Here is a 15,590-nt window from a genome sequence, read left to right as displayed (position 1 = left end):
TCTCTTTATCTGGCTATTGATTCACATCTTCTATTATATCCTTTAATAAACTGGTTAACATTAAGTGTTTCCCTGAATTCTGTGAGCTGCTCTAGAAAATTAACTGAACCCGAGGAGAAGGTCACTGGAACCTCCAATCTCTAGCCAGTTGGTCAGAAGCACAGGTAACAGCCTGGGTCTTGTGACTGGAGTCTTAAGTGGGGGGTGGGAGGACAGTCTTGTAGGGCTGAACTATTAACCTCTGGAATCTGATGCTATCTCTGGATAGGTAGAGTCAGAATTGAGTTGAATTCTTGGACACTGGTGTCCAAGAATGCTTGATATTGTGTGTGGGGAAAGCCCAATCCCCATGTTGGATCTGGGTCTGGGAGCCCTGAGAGAGTAGGCATCCTGATTCACATGTATAGTTGCTTATTTATTTGTTTTGAAACGCCTTATTATGTTTTCCACTCTGAGGCTCTTCTATAATAAAACATGCATTATCATACATGAAACCAAGGGGACCCAATTAGCCCAACCCAGACTTCCAAAATAGGAACACTTTCTCTGACAACAGCTGGTGGTCATCCAGCACCTGCCTGACACCATGGCCTAAAGCTACTGCACTTGACCATTCTCAAAAGGACCACAGTGTTTTTGTTTTTGTTTTTTTTTAAGATTTTATTTATTTATTCGAAAGAGAGACAGCCAGCGAGAGAGGGAACACAAGCAGGGGGAGTGGGAAAGGAAGAAGCAGGCTCATAGCGGAGGAGCCTGATGTGGGGCTCAATCCCACAACGCCGGGATCACGCCCTGAGCCGAAGGCAGACGCTTAACCGCTGTGCCACCCAGGCGCCCCAGGACCATAGTGTTTTTTACTGATTTCACTCAGTCATTTCTTAAGAGTAGTTTGGAGAAGGGTCATCTTGGGCTTTCGTTCCTCTAAGAGTACCAGCTGTGGACCCTTACCTATGTCAGATGATTTATAGAGTTGTGAAATAGGTAAAATGGGTCTTGGGCAGCTGCTTATTTCCCGTTTTTGTTTTCTTGATGTGCTGCTTCTCCCCAGATCCCCCGTGATCTGCCCTAATTCCCTTCCTCCCACATGGCTCCATTCCATTTGCTTGGAGCATAAGGTTTAGATTTTCACCTTCTTATATATAAATCTTTGGCACTTTTGTTCTCTTGGAAACACTCGGAATAGGAAAATTCATAGTAAGTGGTTGATAACTAATAATAATTTAATTATCTGTCCACATGTTCTTTACATGTTAGTAGATTTTTCTACTTGAACCCAAAGAAGTAAACTTGCAATGATGGAATTTCAGACATCACCAATGGACTTGTGGGGCTTTGATAGGTGTTGGGGTTACAGTTATTCTTAGCATCCTTACAAAACATGCCATCTGGGTTTGCACCTATTCTATGTAAGCATTGATCTGTTACATAGTATTAATTTGTTATGCAGTAGAAACAATTCGAACTAGAGCAAGAGCTTCGAAGAGAGCAAGCTCAGGCCTGATTCAAACTTGTGGTCACATGCAAAGGATTGAACCGAAAAGCGCTTGGGGAGTAAGCACACTCAGGCAGCTGCTTCCTGGCGGATGGTAGGTGCGTCCTGGTTGGCAGAGGATCCTCCTAGAATCCAGTTTTAGGACAAATCTGTGATACTCACTTACAGAAGGAAAAGGAACCATATACAATCAAGAGGCTAGTAAAGATCTCTGAGGAGGTTCTGAGTTTTGCACCTCTGTTGATTCAGGCAGTAAAACTCCTCCTCAGGACAAGTTTTGAATTTTGCTTTTATCAGATGTTTTACAGTCTGTTCCTTCCATTCTCAAGAATTCTTCACTGTAGCTGGTTGTGATGTGATTTTCCACACTGATAGGAGCTCTGGCAAAGCCTCCTCTCTCCTCCTTTCGGCTGCCAAGCCCCTGAGGGCTGAGCTACATCCTATTGTCTTTCTTCCCTGGAACGACTGGGGGAGAGGCTTCATAGAATCCTCTGGCTAGGTTGGGACGGCAAGACTCATTCCTGGGCCTTTGTTTCAGCTTGAAATACACCACAGATTAATTGGGCTGATGCAGGTAATTAAGATAGTCACTTGGATTGTGTGCCTTGCCTATGAAAAATTTCTATAAGTTGCCAGATCTAAGCTCGGTGTATTGAAATGTTAATGATCCATGCCCTTAAAAAAAATGTTTCCTTTGAATGGAAAGTCATAGCTAAAGAAAATGTTTAGACTGACTAGCACTCACACTGTAGTCTCATATATTGCTCTCAGTAATAAATAGCTCATCATTTAGCATAACATATGTCACAAGTAATTCAATGCCAAACTTTGTGTAGAGTCCTACTGTTACAGTGACAATGATTTTAGGTCTCTACTCTAAGACAATCTTGTACCAAAGAAGGAAATATTCTGGGGTGTTTTCTGGATCTTCAATCAGGGAAGACTAAAGCTTTGAGGAAACAGGATAACTTGAGTCTCTTAGAAAAGGAGACACCAGAAAATACAGTAGGATAATCAGGGTCCTTTGGCATTCTCTGCTGTCTGTTACTATTCTTTAGTATTACCATGTTGTGCTTATAAGTCTGATAAATCACGATATTATCTGTTCTACTAAGAAAGACCAATGGTATTTCTTCTCTTGGCCCTTCATCGGGCTCAGATCTCCTGCATTTCTTACCTTAATTCCTTTTTGATGCACATGCTTCATTTCTGATCCTAATTTTGGTAGTTCTCTTCATGAGCTGGTTGCCTGATCCTTACTCCTCATTTGATCCCTTAGATTTAGAAGTTAATTTGGGGGTGTATTCTACCTGACTGCTAATTCCCACCATAGTAGCTCAGGAGAGGACCCTAGTCTTCTTCCTCTGACAGATGAGTATTCTTTAATTGTGCCCCGAAGCTTTTCCGGTGTTTCTCTTAGAATTTAAATCACTCATGGTTGGAGAACAGTATTACTGTTCACATTTAAAGTAACTGTTGTTGATTTACATATAAATACTAAGTACACTGAGTTTTCCACGGAAGTTTTTTACATCTTTTTTTAAGTCTGTTTTGAAGTGGATCAGTAGGTGGAAATGTTTGCAATTAAATATTTAAAAAATAATTTTTTGAAGTTTCAATTTATTTTTTTAAGTAATCTCTATACCCAATGTGGGGCTTGAACTCTAAGATCAAGAGTTGCATGCTTCACTGACCCTGCCAGCCAGGCGCCCCTAAACATTTAAAAAATAACTTAAGCTAAGCAGAGCAAATCAGTGTTACCTGAAGGTAACACTAATGTTTAATGAATTTGATAATTTTTTATATTCATCTAAACATCACCCAAATCAATACATATAGAACATTTTCATCCACCCCAGAAAATTTCCTTATGCCTCTTCCCAGCCAATCTTTCTCCAAGCAAACATTGATCTGATTTCTATATGATAGATTAATTTTGCTTATTCTAGAATTTCATATAGACTCAGTATATATTCTTTTGTGTCTTATTTCTTTCAGTTAGCGTAAAGATTTTGAGATCCATCCTTGCTGTTTTTTGTGACAGTAGTTTGTTCATTTTAAACTGCTGAGTTTATTTCATTTATGAATATATAACTATTTATTTGCCCATTGATGAACATTTGTGTTGTTTCCATCTTGGTCCTATTACAAAGAAAGGTGCTATAAACATTCATGTGGGAATCTTTTTTGTAGACTTATATTTTCACTTCTCTTGGGTAAATATCTAGAAGTGGAATTCTTGGGTCACTAATAATTAGGTATATGCTGAAATTTACAAGAAACTCTCCATCTGTTTTGGAAAGTGACTGGACACTCCCACTCCTGTCCAACAGTTTTAGTTGCCCCCAATCTCTGCAACACCTGTTACTGTCAGTCTTTTAAACTTTAGTCATTCTAGTGGGTATGTGATAATATCTGTAAAATACTCCTTTATGGTTTTAATTTGCATTCCATGGTTTCTAATAAGCACTTTTATATATTCTTTTCAGTCACTCATGCTTCTTTTCTGAAGTGGGTACTCAAATAACGTGCCCATTTTCAATTGGTGTGTGTATCTTATCATTGAGCTGTAAGTGTTCTCTATATATTTTGGATAAAACTCCGTCCTCTGATCTCTGTAATGCAATTCTTTTCCTCCAGAGAGCTTTCCATAAGTTGTCTTATCTGTTCATTGTTCCTTAGTCAGCCTTGTGGAGTCTTCCTCTAGCCACATGTAGCCAAAGACACGAGCAGACCCTTCTGCAGATTTCTGAGACTCTTTCTGTTGTAGATTCCTCCTTCCTGGTACTCAGCAGCAAAAATTCCAACCGCCTCAGCCTCTCCCAACTCTGATCTTTGTCTTTTTGGCTCAAGGAGACCCCTAGGTCCTGCTTTTCCTCCTTTCTTACACCCTGATTCCAAGATTGCCTGCAGGCCGAAAGCTGGGTGTGATCACAAGGCTCAATTTACTAATTTCCCTCTTGCAGGTATCACAGTCTTATAATACCTGTTGCCCAGTGTCTAAACGCTGCTGTTTCACCTATTTTGTCCACTTTGTTAGTTGTTTATTGCAGGATGGCTAGTCTGGTACTAATTATTCCTGCCTTCACAGCTGGAGGCAGGAATTTTAAGAAGTTGCTTGGAAACACAAGAAAATAAAATAGAAAAGTAACAGATTAAGGGATTTCAGAAAACGCAACTGAATGTAGCATTAGTATGCTAAAGATACTTGACCAAGAGATTACTGCAAGTTTTATACCTTATTTTTCTCACAATGTAAGGAATGACAGCTTACTCTACTGAAAGAGTTACTAGTTTGTCATTGCACTGCCAACACATTTTGGTTTCACAGCTATTTAAAAAGTTAAAAAAAAATCCCCAAACCAAAGAAATGTAAGCTCTACAACTGAACTAATAAAATACTCATTTTGTCACTTCCTCTGAAATGCCATCATTCCCTGGTTAAGCACATTGCATCCTAACCCTTCATGCACCTTTCTATCTTTTCCATTTTCCTACAGACCTACCTATACTGTATTCAGAAGCTGGAGTGTCAGCAAGGACCAGATGTATAATCATGAAAAACAACTTTTTCTACTCCATGATGATACGACTATAACCAGGCTAAGTGATTTACCTCATTTAATTCTCGTAACAACTCTGAGACAGAAGTATGATTTTGTGACCTTGGATATCTTGTGGAACCATTTCACACCTGAGCTTTCTTATGGGTAGAATGAGATAGTAAACAGAAAAGCAAGAGGGGAGCCCAATTCATGAGATTTCAGTGTGGGCTGCTTGTGTGCAGTTTAGGAAGAATTCTCTGGAACTTCTGGCTAACTGTTGTTTGAACGTGCATTTGAATACGTGTAATACAACACACATGTGTTTCTTTTAAAGCCCTGTTCACATGGCAGTAAAATAATTTCAAAGGAAGTTCTAGATGAAAAAGGTAAGAAAGGCAAACACAATGAACTAGAAATTTCTTTAAAAGGTTAATAGAAAGTGGGTAACCAGTTTGGTAAATGACATAACAGAGAGTAGGGAGCTGAAAACCATATGCCTGTAAATGAAGATATTAATCAAAAATGAGCTGATTTGTGCTAATAAAACACAGTAAATTTTAGGTACTTGGCACCAAAGGGGGTGTTCAGCAAGGCAGGAGTGAAGGGTAAGGTGTAAAAAACCAAAATCTGGCTCCCAACCTTCTCTCACCACATTCCTACCCCTATCCCAACAGGAGGCAGAGGGTTACTTTCTGGAGAATACTAAAGAGAACTGGGAGTCAAGAGTAATGCTTATGCTGTAGATGAAAAACATGGGACAAGAGCAGTTTCTGGACCTCTGCTATGCTGACAAGTTCTCTGCAAATACGTCCTGGCAGCAGATTTTTTCTCACAAAGATGCTCAATGATCAGGAAATACATCGAGGAGAAGAAATTATCAGAGAGCTAATACAAGAAAATGTTCTGGGACAGTCATGTAGAACAGTTCGGTTTTTGAGGGTCATGCTTTTAGGTCTTGTTAGGCAAGAACAAAGCAGCGGTTTGGGGTGGATCTTGCCCTACTTGCTCTACCTGAGGACTTGTGAATGGTGAGGATTTCCTTCGGGCTGGTGGGAAAAGGACCTATTCCTGGCCCCAGCTGAGTTCTAGAAATTGTTCCTTCCAACCCTTGTAGGTGCTTCTTTTCTCAGGCTCAGGTAGTTTTCCCCAGTGTATACACTGATCAGCAAAAGGCTTTTAATCCCTGGAGCTCTCTGCTCCATACATCGCTATTCTCTTAAGGGCTCTGCTCTGCAAGCTCTAGCTGCCTTGACCCCCCCCCACCTCCCCCACTCCCCCAGACAACAACTTCTGACTCCTGAACTCCAGAAGAGGGGTAACTTCACCTGGCTACCCTTCCCTGCACAGCGCCTGGTCAGTAAGATGAGTAAATCACAGGACTCACCTTGTTTCCCTTCTCTTGGGGTTCACTGTCTTCACTAACTGATGTCCAGTATCCTCAAAACCATTGTCTTGTGCATTTTTCCCCCATTTTTGAAAGCATGTTTCAGGTGGGAGAGAATGGACCGCTTCGCTCCATCTTGTCCAGAAGTGGAACTCATGCAGGTAAAACTCTGGTAAAATTAAAATTACATAAAAAAATCATGGTCTCAGTCATTGTTAAACAAATCCAAGTCTTCTCACACACAGGTGATGCCCCACGGTTTTCTTGGAAGAGCAACAATGTGGGTCTTTCCTAATAATTTTAGCTAGAGGACAGTCTCCTCTTTCTTTTTTACACATTGCTATTTTTGAAGGAATTGCCATTCTCCTCTAAGTTCATCATATGATGTCGAGGAGGAAGGAGACAGGGTTCCTCAGCATCTACCTGGATGATTTTCTGGTCAGGCATCTTACCTCTCTGATGCTTAGTTTCTTCTGTGGAGTGAAGCCAATATTATCTATCTTGCAGTCATTATGAGGATTAATGAAGATATTTGTAAGAAAACTAGCACAGAGCCTGATTCATAATACTTTTCATAAAATATTAATTTATTCTTAAGAATGTCCATAAAGGCAATATAGTAATAGGTCTCCGGCATGGTCTTATTGTCAAAACCTCCTGGCTGTTTATGTGGTTGACATGTCTTAAAATGTTCCTAGGGAATACCGTTGGCTCCTGAAGCACATTATGTGTTAGTAATCCATTTCTCACTAGCAGCCGAGGCACAGAACTTGGCACACAAAGAGGGTAGACCAGCAATGCACAGATTAGTCTGCCCCAGCGATGCCTGTGGTGATTTGCCTGTCTGACAGTCTCAGATCCAGGCCAGGGGCAAGGAAGTGCATTGCTTCCTGTGTCTCGGAAGCTGCAGGCGAGCAGCTGGAGACACACGTCCGTGAGAGAAGATCAGCTCCTTTAGCAGCTAATCAATGAGGGGGGCTACGCATGACATTCGGAAAGTTCCTAAGCGAGCAATGCTGTAGTGAGAAGCCGAATAACATCCTTACGCTGTCTGTCACATCGCTTGTGTTCACTTCTCTTGGCCTGCCCTTAGCACACTGCATAAATCTACAGCTGCAGAAACCAAAATCTCATATAAAACTGAAGGATTTATTTTGAGGTATTGAAAGGTTTATAGCTGCAAAAGTTAAAATTTGCCGAATCGGCATTTGGAGGACTCTCCTGTATGCCTCACCCCTTTTGGCTCTCCGATTGTGTTCTCTGAATTCCTGTCTCCACGGGGAGACAAGAGAGCCAGGGGAAAACAGTGACGTGGATGGAACTGTCCAGACTTTACCCCACTCTTGGCCTTAGTGGCTTCATATTTCAACCTAAAGTAATCCTTGAAAGCTGTCATTATGATGCTAAGACCCATACACAAGAGATATAAAACAATAATGCCATCCTGCTCTGGTGCCTGATTGCATTTTGGATTCCAGAAACTTCTGTCAGTTTTCACGACGTATTTTAGAGTACAGTGTTGAATTTTCCCGCATCTTTAGTGTTTGGTGTGAACTGGTCGGAAGCCGCCTTAGGTCTTCAGTCCTCTCATAGAATAAAAATCTGAGTTATTACTCCCGCATTTAATTCCACAATTCAGTATTTCCTCCCCTGGATTCTGTACATCCTCCCTAATGACTTGCTAGATTTCTGGCTTATGGTCTGGTTCATTTCTCGAGCTCACAGGGGTAGGTCTTCCAGTCTTAGAATGCAGGCAAATGGACTGGGTATCTAAATATTAAAATAATAAGAACTATATGTATATTGGAAATGCCATTAAGACAGAAGGTTGGAAGGAGTATGACACGTTGGTAAGACTTATCTGGTACCAGTTCACTGGTACTTTTCCTACTCACATGAGGGAAAAATTACTTACCTTAATCATTTCGTCTGTAATGGGTGGAATAACCAATCTGTAATTTCATAATGACACATGCCCTATCTATCTTCCAGGAATTTTGCAGAAATTCAGTGAAATAATATATACAGCCTTGAAAGCCATACAGACTTTAAAAGCATCAAACGTCATGGCTAACGAGAACACCATTTCAATTCAAGTTCTTCTCACCTTCTACCTGCCTCCCCCCATACCACTGGCTGTCCCTTCTTCCTTTTCTCTGGCTCTCTCCCATCCACTACATGAGAAAGTGTCCTTCTGTGAAGACTTCCGGAGTTCCAATAACGAGTACTATCTGTCTTACACGTTTCTGCTGCCATTACAGCACTTCTCAGGGTCCCACATTCACAGAAATAATTCCAGAGGTGTGTTTGTGTTGGATCAGTCCTGACCCCAGAGTGCAATAGTAGCAGGACGTGACAAGTGGAAAAGGCCTTTAATCTGCAAATGAAAAGTCTAAAACCGGCCCCTGGCTGCCCCCTGCTCTGGTGGTCTCTTCTGGGAATGGGCTCACTTTTTAGCTGAGTTACAGCTATTTGGACTCCTCCACAGAGTAAGCCGTAGTTGGGCTGTGCAGTTGCTATTGAGGAATCCCTCACTGTTTGGTAGGCACGCGCATCTGAACTCTGCAAGGGCTTTTCTGAAATCGGCGTTTTCTGAAATCTCCCTTATCCTTTATGAAGAGAAATCTTTTTTACCTCTCTCTGCCCAATGCCAGTTCCAACAGCTGTAACTATTTCATTTTTAATTTGCTCCTTGCAGCCTTGTCTCTGCTTAATCCATTAAGACAACTTTGAATGTTCCCGGCTCATATATTTATAAAGGGGGAAAAAAATGAAGGGAAAAGACTTTGAAAAATGGTATCTAAATTGTAGCCAAATGTACTCAGAACTCTCCTAGGTTAAATTGCAAATAATTTTCTTTCAAACATCACAAACACTCTTTTTAACTTAACTCAACAAATTGGACCGAGGGGTTTCATTGCTCTCGGAAACATGATTCATTCTCTTTTTCTCTCTGTCTGTTCCTCCTTGTCTCTCTCTCCTGCCTCTCACTTTCCCTTCTAGAAAAGTTCTTCTGGTTGTGTTTTAGCCATATTGTATTATCTGTAGGTTTCCTTCCTGCAGCTTCCATGAATAATTTGCCTGTCTGGTGAGAGAGCCATTTTGGAGACCAGCCCCATCCTCAACGGTGCTGGGAGAGGGGAGGGGTGGGGAAGAAGGGCCGGCTGCTTTAAATCAATCAGTTGACACTAATCTAATGTCTAATTAGCTCTGGGTGGGCGTGTGCTTTGATTATAGGAAGTGCCTCAGGCAGTGGCTGGCGTTTGAAGGGCTGCCCCACACATATCAATCATCCTTTGACAAGGAGAACTGGAAGGAAAAAAAAAAACAACAAAAAAACTAAGGGGGGGGGCACATGTCTCTCTATCATCTGTTGATTATCTGTTTCCAATGGTCCAAACCAATGCTTTGAAGCTCATCCGTTTGCTCTTAGCAATGAGCGCCTGACCACAGAGAGAGGCAAGCTTTCTAAAGTCAGCTGAAACTGCCAGTTAGGTCAAGTAATTACTTCCTGTGTCACGCAATACCTAATCATATCTAGTAAGTTATGTGCTTTTTAAAAATCCTTTAGAGTAAATGCAGAAGCTCTACGTTTCGATATTCAGCTGAATCCTAAAAATGGAACAATTCATTATTATGGAATCGTTCCTGTTGATGGTTTACATGAAATGATTCGTGACTGAACAACAGCGACAAGATCTTTAAATAAAATTTTAAAAATCGCTTTTATTGAAAATGGTATGCCTATAATTATTTTCTGATTGTTTTATTTTCTTTCTTTCTGTACTTAAATTCACTCTTTTGAGGGATAGGGGGTTTAGAAACTTTCCTAGAAGTGGCCACGGCCTATTTAAATGCTGCTGTTATTTCTAGTAGAAAGGGAGGAGGGCCAGTTTCATTTTCATTTTGTTCTTCTATGTGACCCAACATTACATATGTTGATGAGGTCAGAATTAGTAAGGCAGTTAGGGTGCCTTCCAGTTATTAAACAAAGGAAAACACATCTAACTGAGGAGTTAATTCTATTCTCATTCATACTGATAACGAGATTGAAAGAGGTATTTTAAAATACTGTTTTTATTTCAGATCTGTTTGATTTGCTTTTCTGTGTGCTTTTATTTTTCTAACGATTCCAAGCTGCTGAATCTGTTGGGCACAAGAAAGTGGAGGGCACAAAAGTGGTATTTCAAGGGATTCATGTGCAAGGCCTAGTCAGAATACAGTCCGATGCTCTGTAGGTGAACTGTCAGGTTTAAACCCTGGCCAGCCTACTCACCAGCTGCGCGACCTTGGGCAAGATACTTAACCTTGATGAAGCTCACCCGCCAAATGGAAATCATGATAGTGCCTACTTCACAGGGTGATTATGAAAATCAAATAATATGACGCATGTGGAGTGTTTAGCACATGGTAAGCACTCAATAAAATGTTAACTGTTATTGTTGGTGTACAGAAGTGAGTATTTTCTCAGCAACACTGGCTGAGTTTAGAAATCCACAAAAAGTATGTCTGTCTTTGGAGGCAGAGACTTGAAAAGGAAGATCTCCTAAAATGTTACGTGAGGTGTAAGCTTGACACTTACACCACCGTGTTGATTATGGGCATCGTGGGCTTACAGAAGCATGGCATTCTCGGATGTAAAATAAAATACTTGTTAAGATTATGACCCACTTTGAGTTAAGGTATGCATTTGTTAAGAATTTTCATAAGGTTAAACTTTCTTATGATATGTGAAGAAATTCTGGTTTGACAACTGTATTAGAAAATTCATATTGGGGGGTGCCTGGGTGGCTTGGTCAGTTAAGTGTCTGCCTTAGGCTCAGGTCATGACCCCAGGGTCCTGGGATGGGCTCCCACATCGAGCTCCTTGCTCAGCAGGGAGCCTGCTTCTCCCCTGCCTACCATTCCCCCTTCTTGTGCTTGTACTCTCTCTATCTCTGCGTCAAATAGATACATAAAATCTTTAAAAAAAAAAAGAAAAAAGAAAATTCACATTGAAATGTTAATTGGAATACTTGCTAACTTCAAGAAAATGTCCCTTCTCCCTCTCTCTTTTTAACACAAGACAGAGTAAGGGAAAGACAATAATGTATGTGTTGTAAAAGGCACTAGCTCGCTCTTTTATACTCTAGAATTTAATGCTTTCAAATTTTGTCAAAAATTTGAAATAAACATGAAATACAAATGACTACATTTGTACATTTTTCTTTTACATTATTTCATTTTATCATGATACATTTTTGAAAATTTTGTGTTAATATGAAAACTAATACATTTTAGTATAAAGTTATTCTTGTAAACTTTGTTTTTTCAAAAATGAGAAAACAAGAACATCAGAAAGATAATCAATTCTGATTTCTGTCCTCAAAGTATTTTGTGAGTAACCATAGACTCACCAGGTGATCAAAAGTCAGATAAGGAAGTTGCAGAACATAAACTCAGGTTATGTATTTCTAGGCTTCCTACTGAAAGATGGCTGAGACTTCATTACTCCAGACAAATTTTTTGAAAAGAGCAGTTAAACGTAATAAAAAACAATTGCCGTTTGTGTAAAAGTGCAGAGATATGCTGTTTCATGACTTTCTATTACTTACAGTAACTTAAAAAATAGAATAAGAGATTGCCAGTGAAGGTCCTGTCTGATCATATCAATTTTAAGTAAAAAAAAAAAAAAGCATAATTAGCATACTATATAGTGAATATTTTAATCTTTCAAGGTTTTAGATTCTGGATTTTATATACATAATTGATTAGTAAATCTGTAATTTTTTCAATATAATGAAAATGAAATATGAAGTGAAGCGTTAAATGGATTTGCATCACATGCATCAAAATCTGAATTAATGGTTTCAGTCAGCAGAGTGCTGTTTTATTTTTATAACTAATCAAAATTCAAAAAATAGCAAAGAGGAAAAGAACGAGCCTTGCCTTCCAAAAGCCCTTACCACCTTTTGTTTTTGGCCAATTCGGATATGAAAACCCTAGCTAAAATCAAGACTCACACAAAGCAAGCGCTATGAAACTGCGCTCTTCTTCTCAGGTGAACACCACGCATCGCAGGCCATAGGTAGTTCTCTGCTACTGTGGGAACACGTTTTTAAACTGGGGTGGGAGAGGTTGTGTCTGGACTGTGGAAAACACACTCTACATAAGGGTTATGTGTCATGGGAAAGCACATTACAACAGGGGCTACAGAACTTCCTGCTCTGGGAATTTTATAATAAGAGCCAGGCTGGTGTCATTTCACACAAGACCTGCCCGGAGGTAGGGGAATGGATAAAATGACCTTTCCTGCCTCCTCCAAGGGCTATGACTGGTCCTTAATGAAAACCTGGTACCAAGCACTAGTTCGGTATGGAACAATGCTTTTAAGGCCAAAGTTTAATTTCATAACAGCAATCGGATACTGTAGATAGCTGGATTGGACTCTTTGGAGATGGATAAAATGACATGGTCTTTGGAGCTCATCCCAAGGGGCACTTTAAGGAATATTCTCTGGGAACTGCATCCTGTGCTGGCAAAGGCATTACTTGATGATTTAATGGGTCTTTTCCATTTCCAGGTCTTATGATGTATTATTACCACCATCGAGCAGTTATAGTCTCCACATGGAAACAGACACCAACTAAACAATTTGGCCATCCAACTTCAAAATTTGGTCTTGTTTCATTGCTGCACAGTTGCTCAAGACAGTAGCTGCTAAGCTTCTTTCCCCTCTCCTTTGAATGTGTGTTCTTCACTGTTGACATTAAGATCTGTATATAGAGTTACCTGATTTTAGTCTGCATTCCAAGGAGATTGCTGTGAAAGTTTATTGGTATTACAGTCTATTCTCTTGTAAGTTAAAAGTCCTTGGAGCCTTGGATCTCAAATCTACTTAATGTCCACAAAAGTAATAGATACGGTCTACTTGGGGATACCAAATATGAATAGTTTTCAATTAGGGTGTGTGTGTGTGTGTGTGTGTGTGTGTGTGTAGCTGATTCATACCAGCAGTGCTCAATGGTCCATCCAAATAAATGCTTACGCCATTGCCTTTTACTGATTCTTGATTCTTACATGCCGTAGCTCTGAAAAGAGATAGGATTGCTACATTTACTATTGAAATAGGTCACTGGGCAGGCTTTGGGAGGGAAAGAGGTACAAGGAAGCTTTCTGGCTTCCTCTTTGTATGTGGTCATGTTGAATGCCGGCTACTTTGACTTTTCTGCCACTGCTGAAACAGAATAAGGTGGCACACAATGGGCACAGCAGGGAGGGAGGGGCAACGGGCAGCTCCCCACGACAGGTGCAGGTAGCATGGCCGCCACTTTCCCACACGTATCAGTGGGTCTCAAGTGGCCTTGTGTGCTCTGAAAATGAAATAAATGGCTGTGTGGATCAAGTGTCTGCCAATTAGAAGTTGGAGGCAAAAGAGCAACAAGGAGGTGGATGCAGGGGGTGAGGAGGGGTGGAGTGCAGTGAGAGGGGTTGTTTGTGTCCTTGCATCTTTGTTATTCCCATTTCCAAAGCTTGAATGTGAAATCCTATCTGTGTTATTTTGCTTCCAATAATCGTGCTCCACTGAGGTACTGAGATGGTATCTGGGTGATGAACACAGAGAAGTTCCATTGTTCCTCCCTTCATCTGCACTGAGGAGCTGCCAGTAAGTGTCTTCAGGTGGAACTGGAAGGTTCCGAGGGAGGCAGACACCCCACAGAACCTGGAATGGGGCTCCCACCGGCACTCTTGCCTTCTGTGCCAACACCTCCGCCCTGTACCTCATATATCATTCATATTTAATGGACTGATAGTGCCTGTCATATCCTTAAACCTGACCTGAAATTGTGATACTCACTTGGAACAATTTGAGATCAGACAAGTAGAAGACATGTTTGTGGTTAAGGAATTATTTTCAGGGGCCTGTCAAAGTGTTTCCATATGAGGCTAATGCCATTTTCCTAAGGAGCAAATGCAAGAGACACAATAAATATTATTTCGTTTCCTTTTGGTCCATTAAAAAAAAAAAGAAGGAGAGAAGGCATTCACAGGGAGACTTTTTCAAGAGCAAGTAAAACGTACTGTCATCTAAGCAAGCATTTTCTTTTTTTTTTTTGCCATTTTTTTGGGGGGGTCATTTTTTTCAGATGATGTTTGTGTGGGCATCTCTAAAATATCTATGTTTTAATTCATTTTTATTTTCTGCAGAATGTGGTAGGGAGTATATTCTAATAATCCCCTCTTCAAGCTTCCTTGTTTGATTTCTAGAATATTATCTCTTGCTTCAACCGCATCTAACTCCATCCTCATTACATGTCAAGAGCTTTCATAACCCTCGGTACCTGCTACTCCGTATGCGGAGTCCTTTTTTCCCTTTTCTCTATTTGGTGGCTTCTTCTCATTTTCCAAGACTGGGACCCCATGTCCCTTCCGGTGTCAAGCATCCTCCAACCCCCTTAGGCATAATGTAAGTATTCTCTTTGTTGGCCTGCTGCTTTCCAAGAGCAAATGCAATGCATTAATGCACGGTAATTATTTGTGAATATGGCTGTCTCCTCCCTGGGTGATGAGTCTGTCTGGAGCAGGGGACATTTCTCCTTCTTTAATTCCATCACTGTCTGATGTGGCACTCCATAAATACTGATTGATGAGTTCAGGGATGAATAGGGCTTTCAGAGGTTAGGATGAGCCTGAAAGATGGGCTTCTCAATCCCCTTTAATGATTTGCCACGGATGAGCATTAGAGCCCAGATTTATGAGGGCAGTTCCCCATATTAGGAATTCTCCAATTAGGAATTCTGTAAGAATTCCTTTCTTAGTAATAAGCATTTTATGTGATATGTCAGATTTACGGTTGGACTTTCTTGTATGTATTTGGTTGCATAAAACTGATGATGGTGATGATGGTGAAGATGGTGATGATGGTGATGATGATATGATATAATAACAATATCAAAGCTGACATTTATTGAGTGTTTAACATGGGCCAGGCACTATGTCACATATATATCTTTACATATATAATCTTATTTCACGCTAACAAGAACACTATGAGTTATGTATTATTATCTTCATGCTATTTGTGAGGAAATAGAGCCAGAGAGTGTTTAAGTGACTGGATCCCACAATTAATGAATAATAGTATAGTCTAGATGTGAACCTAGGGAGCCCGGTTCCAGAGCGTTACACA

The 15,590-nt window shown here is 40.4% G+C and overlaps 1 long non-coding RNA gene across 1 annotated transcript in view; it reads right to left on the bottom strand.

The window, feature by feature from the left end:
* LOC109490338 overlaps positions 1-15,590 on the bottom strand; it is a 109,392-nt gene that overhangs the window by 40,830 nt on the left and 52,972 nt on the right. Inside the window, exon 4 of the long non-coding RNA XR_004619862.1 lies at positions 6,422-6,590. This is a non-coding gene — a long non-coding RNA (uncharacterized LOC109490338). The remainder of the gene's footprint in view (positions 1-6,421; positions 6,591-15,590) is intronic.

Source organism: Ailuropoda melanoleuca, chromosome 13 (assembly GCF_002007445.2).
Source record: "Ailuropoda melanoleuca isolate Jingjing chromosome 13, ASM200744v2, whole genome shotgun sequence".
NCBI lineage: Eukaryota > Metazoa > Chordata > Mammalia > Carnivora > Ursidae > Ailuropoda > Ailuropoda melanoleuca.
This window is presented reverse-complemented; position numbering and strand designations above follow the sequence as displayed.